At 41.4% G+C, this 20,860-nt stretch overlaps 1 protein-coding gene across 3 annotated transcripts in view; it reads left to right on the forward strand.

The window, feature by feature from the left end:
• Positions 1–20,860, forward strand: part of Mtus2 (microtubule associated scaffold protein 2) — a 380,442-nt gene that overhangs the window by 254,011 nt on the left and 105,571 nt on the right. The window lies entirely within an intron of this gene.

The raw sequence follows: 20,860 nt of genomic DNA on the forward strand, positions 1-20,860 counted from the left end.
TGTTTGGGGACTTTGACGAGGGCGTGTATGGCGATGACTATTGAGTGTGTGTCGTGGTCTGGGTTTGGGGTTGGAGTTGTTTTGACTGTCAGGTCACACGGAATCTCCTGCAGCATCCTGTAATGTTTCTGGGGCCAAGATTATTCTCATGTGTCAATAAAGGTAGTCTGGGAAAAATAATAGATAACCATCATCCCCAAAGAGAAAAATTGTGTAAAAATGAAAGGGAAGGATAGTCATTAGTATTTTTAAGGTGATTTTTTTTTTTAATTTTTTGTAGTTGTTGATAGCATGTCTTTATTTTATATGTTTATTTTTATGCGGTGCTAAGGATAGAATCTGGTGCCTCACACATGCTAGGCAAGCACTCTACCACTGAGCTAAAGCCCCAGCCCCTTAAGGTGAGAACTTTGAAATAAAATGAAAGTGGAATTGTTTTCAAAGGAAAATGGACAGATTCTGAAATTTCTGCTCCTTTCCGATGAAAGGTAGGCAGGGCCACAGCACTCTCCCTTTGGCTGGTGGGAAATGGAATACGCAGGTCTGAGGGGCTCCCAGGCTCCTGCTCACAGTATTCAGGAAGCAGCGTGGGGTGGATTGGGAGTCTTTCCTGTGCTCGCATTCTCTCTGAAAAATGCAGAAAGTGGTTTTTTCTTCTCAGCAAATGTCTGGGGCTCCTGGGATCATCTGGAATCAGAGTCTGTTATTGGCTGTGGAGAATGAAGTTTCCCACCATCACACCATGGCATGGAGGCTGGTATCTGACTGTATTAGGGTTCCAACTCCAGAGTGCTTGGGGCTGAAACTGAATTGGAGATTTTAAATATTGTGGTTATTCTAGTTCATTTTCTGTTGCTTGAACATCTGACACTCAGTGTTAATGAAAAGTCAAAAAAAAAAAAAAAATAGGAGTTCATTTTGACTCACAGTTCTGGAAGCTGGAAAGCCAAGAGCACAGCACCAGCATCTACTCAGCTTCTGGTGAGGGCCCTGTGCTGTCAAGGTCATGATGGGAAGCAGAAGGGCAAGCAACACTGCAAAGAGAGGGAGGCACAAAGGAGCTGAGCTGCCTATTACAACCACCCATTCTCTGAAGAACTAATCTAGTGCCATAAGAGCTAAGCTGGTCTTGAGAGAGGGGAACGTGAATCTCTCTTAAAGTCTTTACCCTTAGAAGTCATGACTTTGTGTTTTGGGGTGAATCGGGGAGAATCCACATCTGAACCATAGCAGTGAATGGGCATTGTGAGTTTTAAATATGGGCCTTCTGATGCCCATAAATGGAAAGAGGTAGAAATGCAGTATTAATTCCTCCCAAATAAGAAAGTGAACTAACTGAAGTTCTGCCCAATTTAAAAATGCAGAAGAATATTACCCCATGCTCCACTGGTTTGGTCTTAAAGTATAGAAGACTCTGACTTTTATGGTATCCTATATCCTCCCTTGCCTCTAGTATGGAAGCCCAAGTTGCTTTTTTTTTTTTTTTTTTTTGGTCAGTTCTCTTCTGTTTTGCGTAAAGCATTCAATGAACTGAGCCATGTGACAGGACGCAATCAAAATAAGGCACACTTTTAGAATATTATAAAAAATTACCTTTGGACTATCTATATAGGGTGTATATGACACATAAATGATCTCCATGTGTAGACGTGGGTCCCATCCCCAAGACAACTTATTATGTATATGCAAATATTTCAAGGTCTGAAAAAAAATCTGAAATGCAAAAAAAAAAAAAAAAAAAAATCTAAAATCCAAAACGCTTCTGTCCCAAACATTTCAGATAAGGGATCCTCAACCTGTATCTGTACAAAAAGGGTTTGGCCTGGATGGTATTTTAAGAATAGAAATAATTTTTCTACTATAGCTCTTCAATTTGTATATTTCTCTGAATGTGCTGATACCATTAAGAATGTATTAAAACAAGTCTCTTCACTAAAGAAAGGCTTAGAAGTCCAGATAAGAATCTCCCATTCCTGCGCCATGCTCGCTGCTGCTGGCAGAGCGGCTGTGAAAGTTGTCAGCTCTGACACTGAGCCTCAGCCCAGCAGAGTCTAAGATGCCACAGTGAGGTGTCAACACCAGCCTCACACTTGAGTTGGCTCCAGACAGCTCTGCCCCTGCAGCAAGGCATGTTCCCCAACAGGCCAAACAGATCGACTGAAATCCATGGTCCCAGACCTCTGGGTGGTGTAGTAATGAGTGTGACTCTCCGGGACTTACACTTCTCAGGGTCAAGTTGAATGGTTTGAATCTTTCTCTTGCTGAGTGGTTCCTGGGAAGGCTGCTCTCTAGCATCCCCTGGTGGTTAATCCATGAAACAATCCAGAGGATGGTACAGAGTGGTTATGTTTCACCTTGCAGTATCGAGTTTTATATGTTACATGTGAGGGTGTATTTATTTTAATTAGATTTATTATATTTTAAAATATTTTTCATATTGATTTTGTCACCTTTTAACATTAATTTTATAAGTGTGACAGTAGGTGATGTTTTAAAATTGCTTTTTAGTTATTATTAGTTTAGGCAAAAAAGGCATGAAAATTAATATCAAGCATTTCTGTACTGTGTTACTCAGATTTCCATTACCAGAACAAAATACATGAATAATCAATTCATAAAGAAAAAGGGTTTAGCCAGGCACAGTGGCACACGCCTGTAATCCCAGTGGCTCAGGAGGCTGAAGCAGGAGGATTGCAAGTTCAAGGCCAGCCCCAGCAACTTAACGAGCCCTAAGCAACTTAGTGAGACCCTGTCTCAAAGAATAAAAAGAGGGCTGTGGATGCGGCTTCATGATTAAGTGCCCCTTGGTTCAATCCCTGGTACAAAGGCAGGGGTAGGGGTGGGGGGTAAAGAGAGAAAAAGAGAAAGGGTTTATTTTGGCTTGAAGTTTTGGACATTCCAGGCCAAGAATGATTGGCCCTCTACTTTAGGCCTTTTGTGAGGCAGCACGTAGGGCAGGTATGTATGATGGAGTAGAACTTCTCATGTCAGGAGCCAGGAAGCAAAGAGAGAAAGACAGTCTCCTTCAGAGGCACCACCCCATTAGCTAAAGACCTCTTGCTAATCCCCAACTCCTAAAGCTCTCCACCTCCTAATAGTGCCACCTCCATGCCCAACCCTTTAACACATGGACCTTTAGTAGACATTCCAGATCTGAAGTGTAGCAGGTACTTGCTGTGCCTAATAAAAAAAAAAAAAATTAATCCTGCACTGTCTTACTCAGCTTTTGCCACTGTGACCAAAAGACCTGACAGAAAAGTTTTAGAGGAGGAAGAGTTTTATTTGGCACTCGTGGTTTCAGAGTTTCAGATGGACAACTCCATTGCTCTGGGTCTGAGTTGAGACAGAACACCATGGCCAAAGGGTGTGGAGGAGGAAGGCAGCTCAAGACAGGACAAGAAGCAGAGAGTCCCCACCAGGTACAAAATTAAACCCCAAAGGCAAGCCCTCAATAAGCTACTTCTTCCAGCCACACCCTGTCCACCTACAGTTACCACTCAGTTAATCCCTGTAAGTGGATTAATCCACTGATTAGTCTACAAATCTCATAATCTAATCACTTTACCCCTGAAACTTCTTGCATTGTCTGACAACAAGCTTTTGGGGGACACCTCACATCTAAACCATAACATGTACTGACTTCCTTCCTCCCAAAGTATAAAATAATCTTGTTGCTCTTACTTGATCTTTTGCTACAATAGAAGAGTGGAAAGAGTAATACCCAAACGACCATCATCTATATTTAACACTTATTAACATCCTAACACATATGCTTTATCTATGTTTTTTTGTTGTGGTTGCTAGTCAGGGGTGTATATTTTTAATTTATTGACTTTGACCTTTCAAACTCAATTCACTTGAGTTGTCAGAGGATCTTGGTCAATGCTTCAAATGCTGCCTGTACATATGAAAGGGTCTATGGAGAATTCAAAAAAATAAAAATAAAAAGCAGAGCTCATAAATAACAATAGAGTACCTATTGATTGACCATCCACTATTTTCTAGGTTCTTTACATTATTTTAATTCTCAAAATGCCTCTAATGGGTGTCGATATTATTCTCATGTGAAATTTGGGGAAATGAGGGAGATTGTGTAGCCCTCTGAAGAAAGTACTGCAGCCAAGATACAAATACCTGTTTACCCACAGGCGTGCCCCATGCTTTCCACCGTATGATAATGCAACTGCCGCCTCTTCAAGGTGCTTTTGATACAGTTAAGAGGGGGAAAGCGTAATTGCCAGACAAGTGAGATGGCAATCTAAAAGTTAGACACTTACATAGCATGGACCTTAAGAGGTCTTTAGCTGGTTGCCATAGAAAATTCTCTGTGCTTAGAGGAAAGCCTGATACTGTGAACAGGACGGAGGCTCAGAAGAGCCAGGATGGAGAGAGGGGTGGGACTTGGGGTGAGTAAGGAGGAAGGAAGAGCATATGTGGGAAGGGACTTCCCAAAGCCCGTAGTCTACTGAGTGGCATCCCCTTTCCCCTTGGTAAGCTCTCCGCGAATTGGTTAATGGTTAATGAACAGAGAGTTAGGCCTGGGGAACTGTTTTGAGAAGGGCAGTGATTCCTCCAGGATGCGTGGCAATCTCTGCATGGTGGAGCTGGGCAGCTCCATCTTTAAGCTTTACATCTTTCATAATGCTCCACAAGAAAGCAGAATCCTTTACGAAAGGATTCTACCTGTTTCTCCTCTCTTCCTCTTTGCCATTGGGTCAAGCCGGCAGGTGGGGCTGGGCAGGCAGCACTAAAGAGGAAGAGAGGAGAAACAGAGGTAGAATTCAGTTGTAAAATGCTTGCTTGCTTGCCTTAACCATCTAATGCATTCAGATTTTAAATTCAGGGATTCATCAGGATAAATGTCTGCCCTCAAGCTCCAAAAACAGGAGAGAAGCCATTATGCCCGTCAGCCAAGGGAGTCCAATTTCACACGTTCCCCCTCAGTGGGGCTCTTGAGGCAGTGATTACACCTGATCAGAATTGGAAATTGTAAACTCTTTGTAGCTCCCTAAATCCTAAAAAGGAACATATAAATATAGTATTTTGTGCCTCTCCCCCTTGTAAACTGTGCCCTGCCATTATCCTCTTGTCCCTTAATTTATCTTAAATAACTGAAGGTTTACTGGAAATTCGAGCACCTAGCTTGACGCTTCTGACATCACAGAACCTGGTGGAAAATGTCGCAGGGTAAATGGGTGGTTCCAGTGATCACTGTTCTAAAGAAGAGTTATGTGTCACAGAAGTAGTGCCCCATCCAGTGGAGTGTTTGCTTTCACTCAAAGAAACTTCCTAGCCAACCCCAGATATCAACATATTCCCCCATTCAAGAGACAGAACCCCCTGGCCACACCCAAGCAGCTCCTTGAAATAATAACCCCTGGCCTGGGGTGTCGGAAATGGAAAACTTCACAACGGGTGAAAAACATAACTCAGGAACAAAGTCTTCTGAGCATTTATGGAAGAGCCTCAGTTTTGGAGACTGATAAAACCCAACTTTAATAACAATTATACAGATTTCATAATAAAAATCCATACTTGATCAAAGTAAAAGCTAATTGCTCCCATTACTGAATCATCTCTCTCACACTTTGTCATAAATGATTCATTTGTTTTTTCAAATGAAATGACACCATTTTGAAGGGACATGGACACGATGGGGGGCAGGTGTGAGTTCCACCAGCCACTTTGGAAAGGTGACCTGCTGGTTTTCCCCAGACCCAGGGGGACAGTTGTTTAAAACTGGTGATAAATTGCATGTCTTTAAAAAACTCTGCAATGCAGAATTCAGCACATCCTCCCGCAGGCCACAGGCAGCAGAGTGGGTCACAAGGTCACACTACCCAGCCTTTCTAGACCCATGGCCTCTACAAATACTGAAGTCTCTCTTAAATGTCACTGGAAACTTACTTAAATCAATTAAATGATAAAAACTCCCCTCCCAATAAAAACAAGTAGAGGGAATGATAATTTTAGAAACTAATTAGTAGCTAAAGAGATGAAGTATAGTTGCCTCAGCTCCAGAGCCTCTTCCCTGTGAGAAATGGGCTCATTAACTTTCCTAGAACTCAGTTTTTCTAAAACACAGAGTTATGATTAGCCCATCCTCAGGGATGACTAGAGGGAAGGGGCTCTCAGATCCCGGGCTCTGTGATTTAATGTGGCGGCTCCAACTCTGAGAGCTCATGCTATCATCACTTACCTGACACAGCTCAGTTCCCAGGGGGTGGAGGTGCCTGCTAATCATGCAGGGAGGGGAAGGTGATGGGGATGGGAACCTGGAGGAAGCAGAGATGCCTCCAGTCATGCTAACTGGAGGCCCTGCACAGAGCAGGGATGCTTGTGAACTTGACCTGAAAGATAAATAAAATCTCAGCCAGCAGCGATGGAGGAATCAGGCGTCCCAGGCAGCAGAAAAAAGAGCAGCACAGCCTCTGGGGAGATCCCGGGTGAAGGGCCATGGGTCCATTCACCTGGAGGGTGAGACTGAGGTCAGAAATGGTGCAGAAGAGTCAGGGACCTTAAATAGCAAAGTCAAGAAAGGGGCTGCTATCATAGAGACCACCAGAAGGCACCGAAAATTTCGGAGAGACATTGAAGTGTTATAAGCTGTTTATTAGGAAAAGTAATATGGTAGCTGAGTATGACATGGTGATAGAAAGGAAGCTCCAGGTAAAATAAACAGGAGGCTTTGCTGGAAGAAGAATAATGCAGGCAAGAAGTGAGGCAGGTCAGGGGACCAGGGGTCTTTGATGGAAAGGAGAGCGCAGAGACAGAGCTGAGGACCTCATGCGAGGCCTGACAATGAAGTGGATTGGGGGAGGGGGTAGCGATTAACAAGTATGACATGCCCGGATGTTAAGGATGAACCATCCTTATCCACCCAGCCCCAACAATACACGGAAATAGCAAAAGTGGAATGATAGTGCTAAGAACTTAGTAATTGTGTGCATACAGATCTCAGAAATGTGTTAAGAGTCATAGGACCCTTTAAAGAAATCTCTAAGTGCTGGTGGAAAGTGTTTGCATACCACGCATGAGTCCCTGGGTTTGATTCCCAGCATCAAGAAGAAAAGAGAAGAATGAATCTCTGGAACTGCATACTTTATGAAACCATGTACCCTCAAGATCCAGGGTGTGTGCTTCTAACTCAGATATTACTTGTCCCTTTGAAATTCAGGAACTATAGACTGGCACCTCATCCCATATCCTGCGGGTATTCTAATCTCTCCTATCCTGTCCAGAAATTTCAGTGATTTTTTTTTTTTTTTTTTTTTTTTTTTAATTCCGGGAATTGAACTCAGGGGCACTTGACCACTGAGCTACATCCCCAGCCTAATTTTATATTTTTATTTAGAGACAGGGTCTCACTGAGTTGCTTAGTGCCCTGTTTTTGCTGAGTCTGGTTTTGAACTCACAATCCTCCTGCCTCTCAGCCTCCTGAGCTGCGGGATTACAGGCATGCACCACTGCGCTGGGCTTAGTCTGGTTCTAAGTGCCAACCTGTGTGTGCTCTGTTCAGGCAGTGTCCCTCCAGGACTGGTCCAGCATCCCAGGTCAATTTCTAGAATTCTTTCTGCGTGATGATGCTGGGGGGGTGGGGGTCCTCCTTTCATAAAGGAGTTAAACAGGGATTGAGATGTTAGGCAAGAAAAGGGGTGTTCTAGGAAAGTAAACTTGGCATCATTCACATAGAAGTCACATAAAAAGGGATGAGATTGACAGGAGAGTGCACACAGGAGAACCAAGAAGAAGTGGGACTGTCTTGAGAAACATCAGTACTTCCTTTGTAGGAGCCAGTTTGGGAAGAAGGCCCCAGAGGAGAGAGAAGATGGTCAGAAAGGAGTCTGCTAGACTTGGGGAGATGGAAGAACCCACTTCAGGAAAGCCAGACGAGGGAGTGATTTCTGAAAGTTTTGAGTGGTTATAATACAAGGTGCTAGACAGTGAATGAAAGGGCTGGAGAATGAAGAAGCTTTGGCTATTTGAAGTATCTGTATAAAGTAAAACACACACACGCACACACACACACACACACACACACACACACACACACACATTTTCCTGGTCCCACTATGATCAAATGGTTTAGCAAAGCTTGGCCTCCCTGCTGCAGGATGAAGTTGCCTTTCACCCTGTGATCAGTGGCAATGGCGCCATCTACAGGGCGCTTCCTGGAATGAAATTCTGTGCTGGGGAAAGACTCCTCAAATGTTGCCTTCAATTCCGAGGAACTGTGCAGAAAGCAAGTGCTAGTGCCCAACTGTTCCATGAGGTGTGAATCACAGACCTGCTTATTCCACAAACTTAATTGAAACCAGGTTTGAAATTTAAAACACACAGCTCATTTCATCATTTTATTCCTGACAATCATATTACTAAGACAGCAAGAATAAGATTTATGTGGTTCACTGCAAGCAGTTTGCCTATGTTATAATTCATAAAAACAATTATACATTGCACAGACCTACTGTCAAAACGATCTATACATGTAATTTAGTCCCTGGAGAGAACAAAAACCCATTATCTCTGCCCTACCAAGAGTAGAAAAAGAAACATTTAAAATCTCAAAGTAATGAAACTCTATTACCTGACAGTGTTCTTTTGAAAACAAAGACTAATCATCAGTAATGTCCTGATAAAATAGAAATGAGGTGATATTATTTCTCAAATTCTCCTTCAATGGTATTTCCCCAATTTGTGTTTCCATGTAAAGACTTTCAAAGCCAGAGTTCTCTATTTGATTTGAAAGCAGGAAGGAAGAAGAAAAAGAGACCTGTGCAAAGGCAGTGAACAAAAAATAATTACAAAGGTGGTAAGTGTTAATCTAACTACATCAGTGGCCACTTTGATTGTGAATACTTTAAATACAGCAATGGAAAGACAGAGGTAGGGCTGGGGAGTAGCTCCCACTTGCCTAGTGTAAGGCCCTGGGTTCGATCCTCAGCACTGGAGAAAAAAAAAAAAAGGTAGTCAGAAATATTCTTTTAAGAACCCAATTATGTGTTGTCTATATGAAACACAATTTAGATATAAAGATCAGATCAAAAGTAAAGGGATGGAGATAGATATACTATGTTAATGCTAATCAAAAAAGCTGGAATACCTATATTAATTTTAGACAGAGCAGACTTCAGAAAAAGAAAGATGATTAGGGATAAAGAGGGACTACATAATGATAAAGGAATCAGTTCTCCAAGGAGACAAGAAAAAAGCATAAAGGTAGCTGTGAATGTTTTAGGCTGACTCTGTTGAGTTCCACTGACTTGTACATTCAGGTGTGGTTCACTTATTACAGTTCTAAGAGCCCTGCTGCTTCAAACTAAAAGAAAAAAAAATCTGATAAAACGTTTCCAAGATAGTAAGGAGTAGACTCAATACTTCATGCAGATAAATTCAGGAGACCTAATGTAGAGCATGGTGACTATAGTTGATATCTGTAATATCAAACTGAAATTTTCTAAGAGGGTAGTTCTTAAGTGTTCTTACCAAATACACACACACACAAAGGTTAACTGTGTGAGACAGTGGCTGTGTTAATTAACTTGATTGTGGTAGTCATTCCACAATGTGGACATGTACCAAGATATCACATCGTACACCTTTAAAAAAAAACTGGGAAAAAAAGATTTCATTGCAGATTTCCTGCCTCCAAATGTGGTGTGCACCTTCTGCTATTCTAACTGTGGGTTTTGTTTTTATTTTTTTACAAAGACATAAAATTGATCTACCATGTGGAATTCATCAGTGGCCAGAATGATGCAGAGGGGAGATTTGCCTCTTAGCATAGTCAGAAGAAAGCATGTGGACCATTTATTGCAAAGCCCTGCCTCAGACCAGACCTGCACAGAAAGAGACAGTTTTCCAAAATGCCATCTGGGTATTAACACCTACTTTTTCTTGGGCAGAAGTGAGAGTGTTTTTGCTTTGATTTCCCTTATTCCTGCATCAGCCTAACATCAACAGACTAAAATCCCAATGCAAAATTACTTCTTGATCTCAAGTTGAAATTTCTGTTCTAAAATGAAGAAACAGTATCAGTGCCTGCAACGATGTTTCAAACTCCACAACCATTTAGTGCCATGACTGAAGGAGAAAACTTACTGGTTTCTTGCTGCTCTAAATTACCAAATCCTAGGTAATGGTGGTGCTATGTTGCAATTATGAGGTTGGACAGAAGCTTGGCACACTCTGTTCCATACCTGAGAATAAATACCCATCCATGGAAGGCTGTCCATCATGCCCAAAACAAACCATGAAATAGAGTCAGGTGTCAAAGCAGCTGGCTATTAAGTGAGAATCCTGAGTCTATGTTTTCCTCAAAATAAAAGCCTGAGCATTTTTTAGATCAAAGATATTAGATTTTTTTCTTCCTATATGATCAGAATTTTTTTCTTCTTCAAATTTTTTTATCTCCCACTTTGACATTTATTACATTAATAACATTTCTAGCAAAAACAAGTAACAAGTTCAGTAACTGAATTCACATTGACATGTTTCATTTTGATCCATTAAGCCAATTTGGAAAAAAAAACATATTGATCAAAGTGATGAAATTAAAAAGTACCTTTTCCTTGTTACATATTTTTAACTAAAACTCCAAGCTAACATCAGGTACAAAATCCAACCGTAAGATTGTTTTAATTAACTGACATGGATTTGTGTCTATAACTCCTTCAAAATTATTTATAGGGAATTGATTCCAGAACAAAACTTGGAATAATGACAGCAAGCAGCAACAGAAATGGTAATATATGGGTAAATATAATGGAGTATTATTACCTTACTGAGTTCTTCGAAATATACTTACCAAAATTACAGCATTTTTCGATGGAGTTTGGAGGTAGATGTGACTCATAAGGTAACTACCACACAGGGGAGAGTGTAAAGGAATCCATATAGTGGTGAGGTTTTCACAGTACACCAAGTGGTCAAAGATTGAGTCTAAGTAGACTGTGAAAAGTTGAGTTTGCATGTTATAACTCCCAGACCAACAACTAAAAATTACTTGAGCTATATTCAAAAGTACAATAAATAAATGAAAATTGAATACTAAAAAATGTTCAAATAACCCAAATGAAGGCAGGAAAGGAGAAACAGAGCAGCATAAATGGAGGAGACAGTCCTACCTACTGTGCTTCATCTCCACATGCAGCCCCCAGTAGCATAGAACAACACAGTTTCCAGAAGATAACAGTGGGATTATCTACCAAGGTATACGCTGGAGCTCTACCTGGGAGGACAAAAGTAGAGGAGGAATTGCTGACATAATTAAATTTACTGTAGTGTGCGCATCGTCACATGACTGTCTTCTTTTCTTCAGAACTTTATTGACCTGATAGTATCAAAGCCTCAACTAGAGACACCAGCAATTACTTATAAACATTACTAAATTCACCAAATTAAATATTTTACATGAAAAAAGTCAAATTACTCAACAGAATTACCATGACAGACTTTCAGATTATGATATACTTGGTTTTGCATCTACATTTATCTCATTTGCCAACCATTAATCCAAATATAAAGACTGTGCTTTTATGTGGATTTTGGATATCCATATGTTGGGATGTCCAATTTCATCAGTAAGGTAATGAGAGCAGATGTTGATGTTCAGCCATGTGGGTTTATAAACAAATATTTGTTGAGGTTCATGGATTATTAGTGTCTATGTGAGCGGGTTGTTGGTACTCCAAGGATTTGGGATTACCCTTGTGAGGATCAGAATGCCACTGAAATGCAGCCATAATATTCCTGGCCCATCTCAGCACTGGGGTCCTCTATATGATGTGTTTGAGCAGTGTAGACACAGGTTAAGAGACCAGGACCCTCACCAAAGACAGTGTTATGAAAGTTAAAATAGAGACTTACAGTAAACTCTTGGCTCATCTAGTGGAAAACAAAATAAAGGGAAATGAAGTCAATGAGGTGCTGAATGGATTGCATTTAGCTGTTCCAAACCACAGAGATGATAGAGAATGACTTCCTCTTATCCCAAAAGAAGAGAATGGAAATTGGGGTACCCAAGAAGAAAAGCGGAATGAGATCTTCAGTCAGAAATAGGAGAATATATGTATATTTGGATCTACAAAAGTTTTGGGATTTAACTAATTCACCTGAACAGTACCATGAAATACCACAGACCTGAGAAGGCCGTCACACAACTTATTATGTCAACCCTGCCATCATGAAGCCATTGGAAGAGTTAGAAAAGGAGAAAGCAAAGAACAGCCACTGAAGAGTGTGATGGGGAATTTGAACCTGAAGACAAAGGGTGGAGGAGATCCAACAGCGGGAGAAGTTAATGAGAAGGAAAAAGTCAAAAATTCTGCAAACCAAAGAAAAGGGACCCAGGATGCCTCCCTCCATCTACTAAGAATGTTCAGCACACAGTTTTGGAGAATGAGATGGATAGATATTGACAGGTATAATAAAGGCAATTTCAACTACACAGTCCAGCAAAGAAGATCTCGGGCACCAATAGGTAAGAAAGCCTGAAGACTGTCCCACCCTCTTCTGTGACTGGAGTCAGAGTTGCTCTCAAACTCAATGTCTTCAAGATGTCAGAATAGTAAAGAAAACCGAAGCCACGGAGAAGAATGCTCAGAAGATGACTTGCTTGGGGAAGAGAGAGGAGGCAGAGGGAGACATGTTAGATCTGAAGTCAAGGACTTGCTCTCTGGGAAGAGGAAAGCTGGTAGAAAGGACAAGAGGTAGTGTTCTTTTCAGCTGACTTCGTTTGACTAAACTGTTTGCAGCTGTTATTTCTTGGTTCCGTCTGGTACAATTTCATAAAGTTGGTATCATAATCTACACACTGAAATAAAAACAATGAAAATAGCTAACGCTCTTGTTGCTTTGCTGAAAACTTTGGTCAACACTACATAGCTGTGGGAAATTTGTGTCACTGCATATATTACCAATATTTTGAGTAGGAAGTATTTCTGCATTTAATGAAGGATTGATTACTTCAGATTTACAGAACTAGAAAGATGTATTAGTGTAATGATGTTGTTTCTTTTGGAAAAAAAAAAACTATTTTCTTTATAAATATATGAGGGAACTTCAGTTCATCACTCACGAATAATGCTTTTTTGAGAAAAGAGTATCTCCACTTGTGGGTGTGAGCAGAAGACTACCAGCTCACCCTGCTAGTGTGGGAATGAACTTATTTATGAGTATGTAAGAACCCTACTTAAAATATTCTCTTAAAGTACTTTATACAATGCATCATTATAATCTGTCTTTATTCTATCCAAAATAAATATCCAGAAGAAAAAAAGGTGGTAGGGGGCGGGGGAACAATCAGAATACAATTAAATGGTAGATATACATTTAAGCATATCAATAATGTAATGTAATGATTTTAAACTAGTGGTTAGCAAACTTGCCCATGGTCCAAATCTACTTTTGTAATTAAAGTCTTATTGGAACATGGCCACATTCATTCTTTACCTAGTCTGCAGCTACTTTCTCATGATATGAGTAAATCCAGGTAGTAAAACAAACTATAAAGGCCACCCAGCTTTAAAGCCTTTCCTTTATAGGAAAACTCTGCTGAGCTCTGGTTTAAATGCACCAATTCAAAAATCAGGATTATCAAAGTATGGCTAAGAAAGCATGACCTAACTATATGTTGTCAACAAGAAAATTGATTCAGATATAACAGTATATTAAGGTTAAAAGCAAAAGGGTCTGGGGGTGTCACTCAGTAGTAGAACATTTGCCTAGCATGAACAGGGCCCTGTGCTCAATCCCTAGCATCACCCCTCTAAAAAAAAAAATAAAGGGATGGAAAAAGATACAACATGAAGCCACACATCAAGACAAACTGGAGTGGTTCTGATCCAACAGAGCAGGTTTTAAAGCAAAAGGAATTCCCAGGGATAAAGAGCAATATTACTGATCAAAGGGTCAATTCACCAAGCAGACATAACAACCCTAAATGCATTTGCATCTAACTATAGATTTCTAAAATATATCAAGAAAAAAATGGGGAAAAAACTAAAAAGAGGAATAGATGAATCCAAAATTGTTTTGGAGACTTCAATACCCCTCTCTCAGTAACAATCAGAAGCAGTAGACAAAAGATTAGCAAGGATATGGAAGAACTGGATAATACCACCAACCAGTAGCATCATGCTGATGTTTATCAAATACTCCCATCAACAACAGCAGAATACACATGCTTTTCACATGCAGTTAGAGCATTTGCCAAGACAGAACATATTCTTTGTTAGAAAACTAGTACATTTAAAAGAATTGAAATCATGAAAAGTATATTATCTGACAATAATGAAGCTAAACAAAAGTCAGTAAGAGAAAGATTACAGGGAAATCTCTCAAACACTCAGATGGTAAATAGTACCCTTCTAAATAAACCATGGGTCAAAGAGAAAGCCTTAAGGAAAATTAGAAAAGATTTGAATTGAAGCAAAGTGAATACAACATGTCAAAATTTGGGGAATTTGTGCAAAGTGGTGCTTAGAAAGATACTTAGAGCATTAATATCTAGTAGTTTTAATATTTAAAATACTCATAAGGGAAAAGAAGAAATTTCTCAGATCAATAATCTAAACCTCAGAAAAGTAAAACACAAAATAAGCCCAAATCAAGTAAAGGAAAAGAAATAATAAAGATAGGGGGGGGAAATCAATGAAATTGAAAACCGAAAAAATAATGGAGAAAATCAATGAACCTAAAAGGTAGATCTTTGAAATGAGCAATAAAATTGTAAACCTATGGTAAAGCTAACAAAGAAATGTCAAGATCTCCAGTTTCAGGAATGAAATAGGGATTATTCATCCAGACATTAAAATGGAGTTGGCCATGGTTACACACAAGGACTTGGATGATTCTCAAAGGCACTGTACTGAGTGATAGAAGCCAATCTCAAAGGGTTACTATTGTTCGATTCCATTTATATGAGATTTTCCAAAAGACAAAACTATCTTGCCAGAGAATAGCTTAGTAGCAGCTAGGGGTTCAAGATGGGAGGAGAGTGTATTTTGTATTCTGATTGTGGTGTTAATTTCATGCATTTATAAAATGATTTTAAAATTTTAGTACTGTGTGCAAAAAATGTCCCACACACAACACAGATTCAATTGTTTATGTTAATTTTTAAAATAAATGTTAGAGAAGAGATCACAATTCATGTTGTCATTTCCTTCTGGTCCTGTAGGTCTTATTCATTTGAAATTCACAGGAAAGACAACTTATTAGTGTTTGATGGGGTGGATGTCTCTTTGTGGGAACAGATTGCTTGTGAGGCAGGCTGGTGCAAGGTGCCAATTTGTGGTGAGTGGTGTTCACAGCATTCTCCAATGTGCTCTTGCCCTCCTGTGTTAGGACGCAGGCAGCTCTCCCTGCAGTGGCCACAGAGCTCAGCCTCACACTGAAAAAAGGTGATGGACATATAAAGATTTGATGGACATATAAATGGGCAATGAATCCAGGAAGAAATTAATCTCCAGGCTCCCATTCTCTCTCAATTAGATGGAAATGATCCAAGCTTGGAAGGGGAACGTATAAGTCTGTTTTTTGTCACTCTAATGAAACACCTGAGGTTGGGTACTTTATAATAATAAAAAGAGGCTTATTTAGCTCACAGTTAGAGGTGAAAACTCCAAACAGGACAGCATTGGCTTTGGTGAGATGCCCCACAGTCTGCCTCACATCATAGTGGATGGCATCATAGACAAAGCCTGTGCTAGAAAGAGTGGGCACGTGACAAGACAGGAAGCCAAAGAGTGACTGGAGTCTCATGAAATTAGGAGAATTATCCTTCCAAGGGTATACTATCAGTGACCTCCTGCTAGGCTCCATCTCTTAAAGGTCCCACCACCAATCTGGGAACCAGGCTTCCAAAACATGAATCCTTGAGGGCACACTAAAACTAATCTTAACCACAGCAAGAAGAGTATTCCAGAAGAGTCTCAAGAGCTCAGCATTAGTCTGCTTCGTACCTGCCTCAGGTCATCTCAGAGGAGGGGCTAGAACACAGTGGAACTCTGGTGATTCGGAGGACCACAGGGTGGTAGGAGCCCATGACTTGGACCCTTGTAGTTACAAACTTCTTGGGCTTCCCTTGAGCCACGATGGGCTGAGAGTGGCAAAGACTGCTGGAGAGAGGCTGGAGCAGGCTTCTCCTGAAAGCTTCAGAGAGAATGGAGAACTGCTCTGATACCAGGCCCTCTGGAGTGTGGAATCAATCCGGGTGGAGAGGAGCTTCCAAACTGGAGAGTGGCAGATTTACATAAACCTAAATCGGAAAATGTATGCTTTACCTAAGAGCAACTAGATTACATTTCACAATACTGAGGAAAATAGAGACTTCACAGTAGCGATTAAGAGCAAAGAAAAATGATATTTTTGAATACTTTTGAATTTATACAATTTTTATCTGTAACATACCTTTTACAAGGCTCTTATAGTTGAAAACAGGAAGAAATAGTGATACTCGTGGTTTCTTGGTCTGGTAACGCAGTTGTCCTTCAGTTTTTGTTTGTTGGTTTGTTTTTGTGGTAGTGGGGATTTGACCCAGGGCCTCGTTCAGGCAAAACAAGTGCTGTACCACCAAAGTACACCCCAGCTCTTTAAGTTTTGTCTTTTTAGACAGAGTCTCTCTAAATTGCCCAGGCTGGCCTCAAACTTGCGATCCTCCTACCTCCTTCTGAATCCACAGAAGCTCAAGTCCTTTATATAAAATGGCGTGGCATTCATATAGAACCTATGCATGTCCTCCTGTGCACTTTGAACTATCTCTAGATTACACATGGTACCTAATAAAATGTAAATGTTGTGGAAATAGTTGTTATACTGTGTTGTTTAGGGAAAATGACAGAAGACCGTACATGTTCAGTATGGATGGGTTTATTTTTGTTTTGTTTTTCTTAATATTTTCAATCAGTAGTTGGCTGGATGTGTGGGTGTGGAGCACACAGGTGTGGAAGACCAGCTGTGTGTCTAGTCTCTAGAAGAGGGTCCAGGGTGGTGACAACACCCTGCACAGGAGATGGCCTTCCAGATGGAGACCCCAAGTTCAGAGAGGTAAGATCTGAGGAGCGGCAGCAGCAGGATTGGAACACGTCTGGCCCTCACCTGTGCTCTTTCCCTCTGGCCCCACTGCCTCTCACGAGAAGTGACCACAAGGTAGCCCTGTCACTCAGTTCTCAGGGTGCCCTTGCCCTGGGCAGAGAGGTGGAGAACCTTGGAGAGATGGTCTCAGGCTCAGGGAATACTGTTGTCAGAAGGGCCAGCATGGCCCCGACTTTGGACAGCTTGACTCCCAGTCAGCACTAGCTGATGGGTTTAGAGGGTGAACCCAAGTGCACTTCAGTGAGTTTGTGTTGTTGTTAACATGTTAGCACTTGCTTCATCTTTACAGTCAATAGTGTAACCTGGGGAGCTCCTGGAAAGAAGGGGATGCCTCCACCTGCACTCCTTTCTCTGGGGGTCTGATCTGGCACACCCAGTGAGCTGTGTGTGATGTGTTGGTCACCTTGTTACCTTCAGTCGCTAAGGGGTAAGTTATTGTGCTAGAAGAGGGAACACAACTCATGGGGATGGATTTGTGGGTGCTCTGCCTTGACAGTGAGGAAGAGATGGATGCAGTGCATGCAGCTATGGAGCAGCTCACCTGCTGGGCGAGAGTTGGGGCTGCTCACTCCTGCTTCCCCTTCTAGGAAAGTCAACATTGATTTTAGGAAGATTGTGCTATAAGCAAGCGAAGAAGGAGGTGAAATGACCCAAATTAGAATCTGCAGCTGCTAGAATCCTTTCTGCAGCTGGTACTCTATAACTGGGGTCCTAAAGCAACAGACATCTGGGCTTCTGCCCAGATGCAGGAGCTGGTATTGAGGCAGAGAGAGGAGGCTCTGTGCCAGGAAAAAAATCTGGGGCAAAGTAGACTAGGCCAGGAGAGGAGAAAGTCTGCAACTGAGACAAGCAAAGGAGGCAAAAGCTTAATTCCCTAACACAAGGAAATAGGAGTGTTTGATTCTACATAATCAGAAGATGCAATGCTTATAGCAAGATTGCAGTTCAGAAAAGAACCTGCCAAAATGTGAGAATCACTCACAGGCATTGGAACTAAGAAGAAGGCATAGCATCTATTCATTTTTACTGTTAGCTAACATATGTGCTTACTCTGTGGCATGCACTTGGGTAGGGGCTCACTCCACATTGTCCTATTTAATTCTGTCATTAACCCTGCGGTGGGCACCGTCACTGGCTTAGAGAGATGAATGACTTTGCCTAAAGACACACAAGTAAATGAAAGCAGGGCTGGGACCTGAAGCAGATGGCTATGACATTAAAAGCCTGTGTTCATGGTGACATTCCACTGCCTCCTAGTAGTCTCTGTTTGGAATGATAGTACAATGAAGTGAGAGAGACAACGTAGAGAAAGTACAAAATTGGGAATCAGAAGTCTCTCTCAGCCCTGATCATCAGGAAAGAATACCTCTCTGTTTCAATAAAATAAGTCTGTCATGAGGGTGACTTGGAATATCATACGTGATGACAAGGGTTTGAAATACTATGACTCCATGCTGATGACATTTATTCACAAAGTCACTGAGTACCTGCTCAGGACTGGAAACTGTAGCACTGGGCACACAGGCAGAGCAAGCGGGCATGTCATGCCCTCTCAGAGCTTGGAGTCTGTTAATACAAAGGCCATCTTAGGGAGTGTGACCAGGTCCAGGAGGTCAGGGAGGTGGTCACGTCCCCCAAGGAAGTGAGGTGTGCTCTGAGATGGAAGAAAATGTTCCAGAAGCAATAATGCTAGCAGGTTGGGGTGGGGGTCAGCATGTGAAAAATACTGTGAAAGGAAGAGGCATGGAGGTGCACGGAGTTGGAAGGAGGCCAGGGAGACTAGAGCCCTAGGTTGGGAGGGGTTGACAGGCAGAACCTAAGCAGTGATGAGACCCCAGTCCTGATCTGAAAGTGAAAGGGAGTCTTTTAGTAGAGGGTGATCTGAGCAGATGGGTAGGGAGACCCATAGAAGACCAGGACAGTAATCTATGCAGCAATGGGTGATGAGCCCTGGACCAGTGTGGTGGATAATGGGGATAGAGAGAAAATGATGGGTGGTTGGAGAGATGTGTAGGAGGTAAATTTAGTAGGAGTGGTGACACGTCGGGGTAGGGGTAAAGAAAAGAGAGGTGCCAAGGATGCGACTGAGGTCTCTGGCTAGGAACCTTTTGGGTGAACAGGGCACTGCTGATTGACACAGAAATGGTAGGAAGACTGGAATTCATGGACATTTATGAATTAGGCTCTTAGGCTGCTGAGTTGGGGATACCTTTGATACAATAAGTGAAGATGTTAAATAGGTCAGATAGTGCTGGGACTTTTAAAACCATGTGCCAGTACGTTTTTTCTGACACTGACTTTAAAAAGTGATTGAGTGAGTGCCTTCTGTGAGCCTTCATCAACTGGGTTTAAAGACAGTCTTCCTACATGTAAGACTGTGCCTCGTTCATGAAATTAGATGAACACTTAACCCAATGGAAAAATATAAGTCAGCAGACAATTAATTACCAAAGACTGAAGTACAATGGAAATGAGTGGAGAGGCTTCCTGGGAAAAGTGAAATTCCAATAAGAGAAACCCGGCAGACTACAGACAAATGGGAGGCAAGATAGCAATACAGCATCATAAGTAGAACAAAGTTAGAATAAATACTCTTCTGTGTTGGTAGGAAGTGATATTGTAGATGGTTGTAGATTACAGTGTACATATTACATAATATCGGATCTGAGTTCAGCCACTTAATGCAGACATGTTTTTGAAGATGAGATATATATTCTTTGGGTGATTGATTTTCTATTTCATTGGCTTCTTCTGATCTTGAAGGACAAACCAATCATGGAAAATGGCAAATTCATGTTCAAATGACATAAAAGTTGAGTACACATATAAATGTCTGATGCCCCGTGCAAAGCTTTAAGGATTATAGTGCCTAACAGCCATTTTAGTAAAGAATGGTATTTTAAAATAGAGGTGAGGGCCTAAAGGAAAAGGAAATATATTGTCTATTTTGACTGTCTCAGTCTGTTTGGTGCTACTGTAACAGCATACCAGAAACTAGGTAATTTATAATGAACAGAAGTTTATTTCTGGGCTGGGGATATAGCTCACTTGGTAGAGTGCTTGCCTTGCAAGCACAAGGCCCTGGGTTCAATCCCCAGTACTGCCAAAAAAAAAGTTTATTTCCCACATTACCGGAGGGAAATCAAAAATCAAGGCACGGGCCTCTGGCAAAGGCCTTCATGCTATCTCATTACATAACAGAACACAGAAGGGCCAAGGGAGAGAGCTCACTCTCCAAAACATTTCTTATAGCAATGTTAATCCATTCATGAGATCAGAGCCCTCATAGCCTAACACCTCTCGTTGGGCCCCGCCTCCCAACACCCATTGCACTGTGGATTCAATTTCCAGCCTGTGAATTTGGTGGGGGGATTCATTTAAACCATGGCAGACTCCTTTGTAATCTCAGGTATCAGGGTAACCAAGGTGACCCTGTAAGCTCACCTGAAGGTTCTACAGCAAGAGAAATGGACAAATTTGCTAGGCAAGGCAGAGATGTGGTGCTAAGAGAAGAACGAATAAAACTCTTCTTGATTTTGGTTCACCTAGAAAAATGTCATTTGCTTTAAATAGTCTCTGTGTTAGTCAGCTTTCCATTGCTATAATGAAATACACAAGGCAATTGACCAAAAAAGAGAAGTTCATTTAGTCCCATGATTTCTGAGGTTCCAGCCCACTGTCAGTAGGCCCCATTGCTTTTGTGCCTGTGGGGAGACAGAACATCATGGCAGGGAGCACAGAAAGGAGCAAAGCTACTCACCTC

The sequence above is a fragment of the Sciurus carolinensis genome, chromosome 5, assembly GCF_902686445.1.
Source record: "Sciurus carolinensis chromosome 5, mSciCar1.2, whole genome shotgun sequence".
NCBI lineage: Eukaryota > Metazoa > Chordata > Mammalia > Rodentia > Sciuridae > Sciurus > Sciurus carolinensis.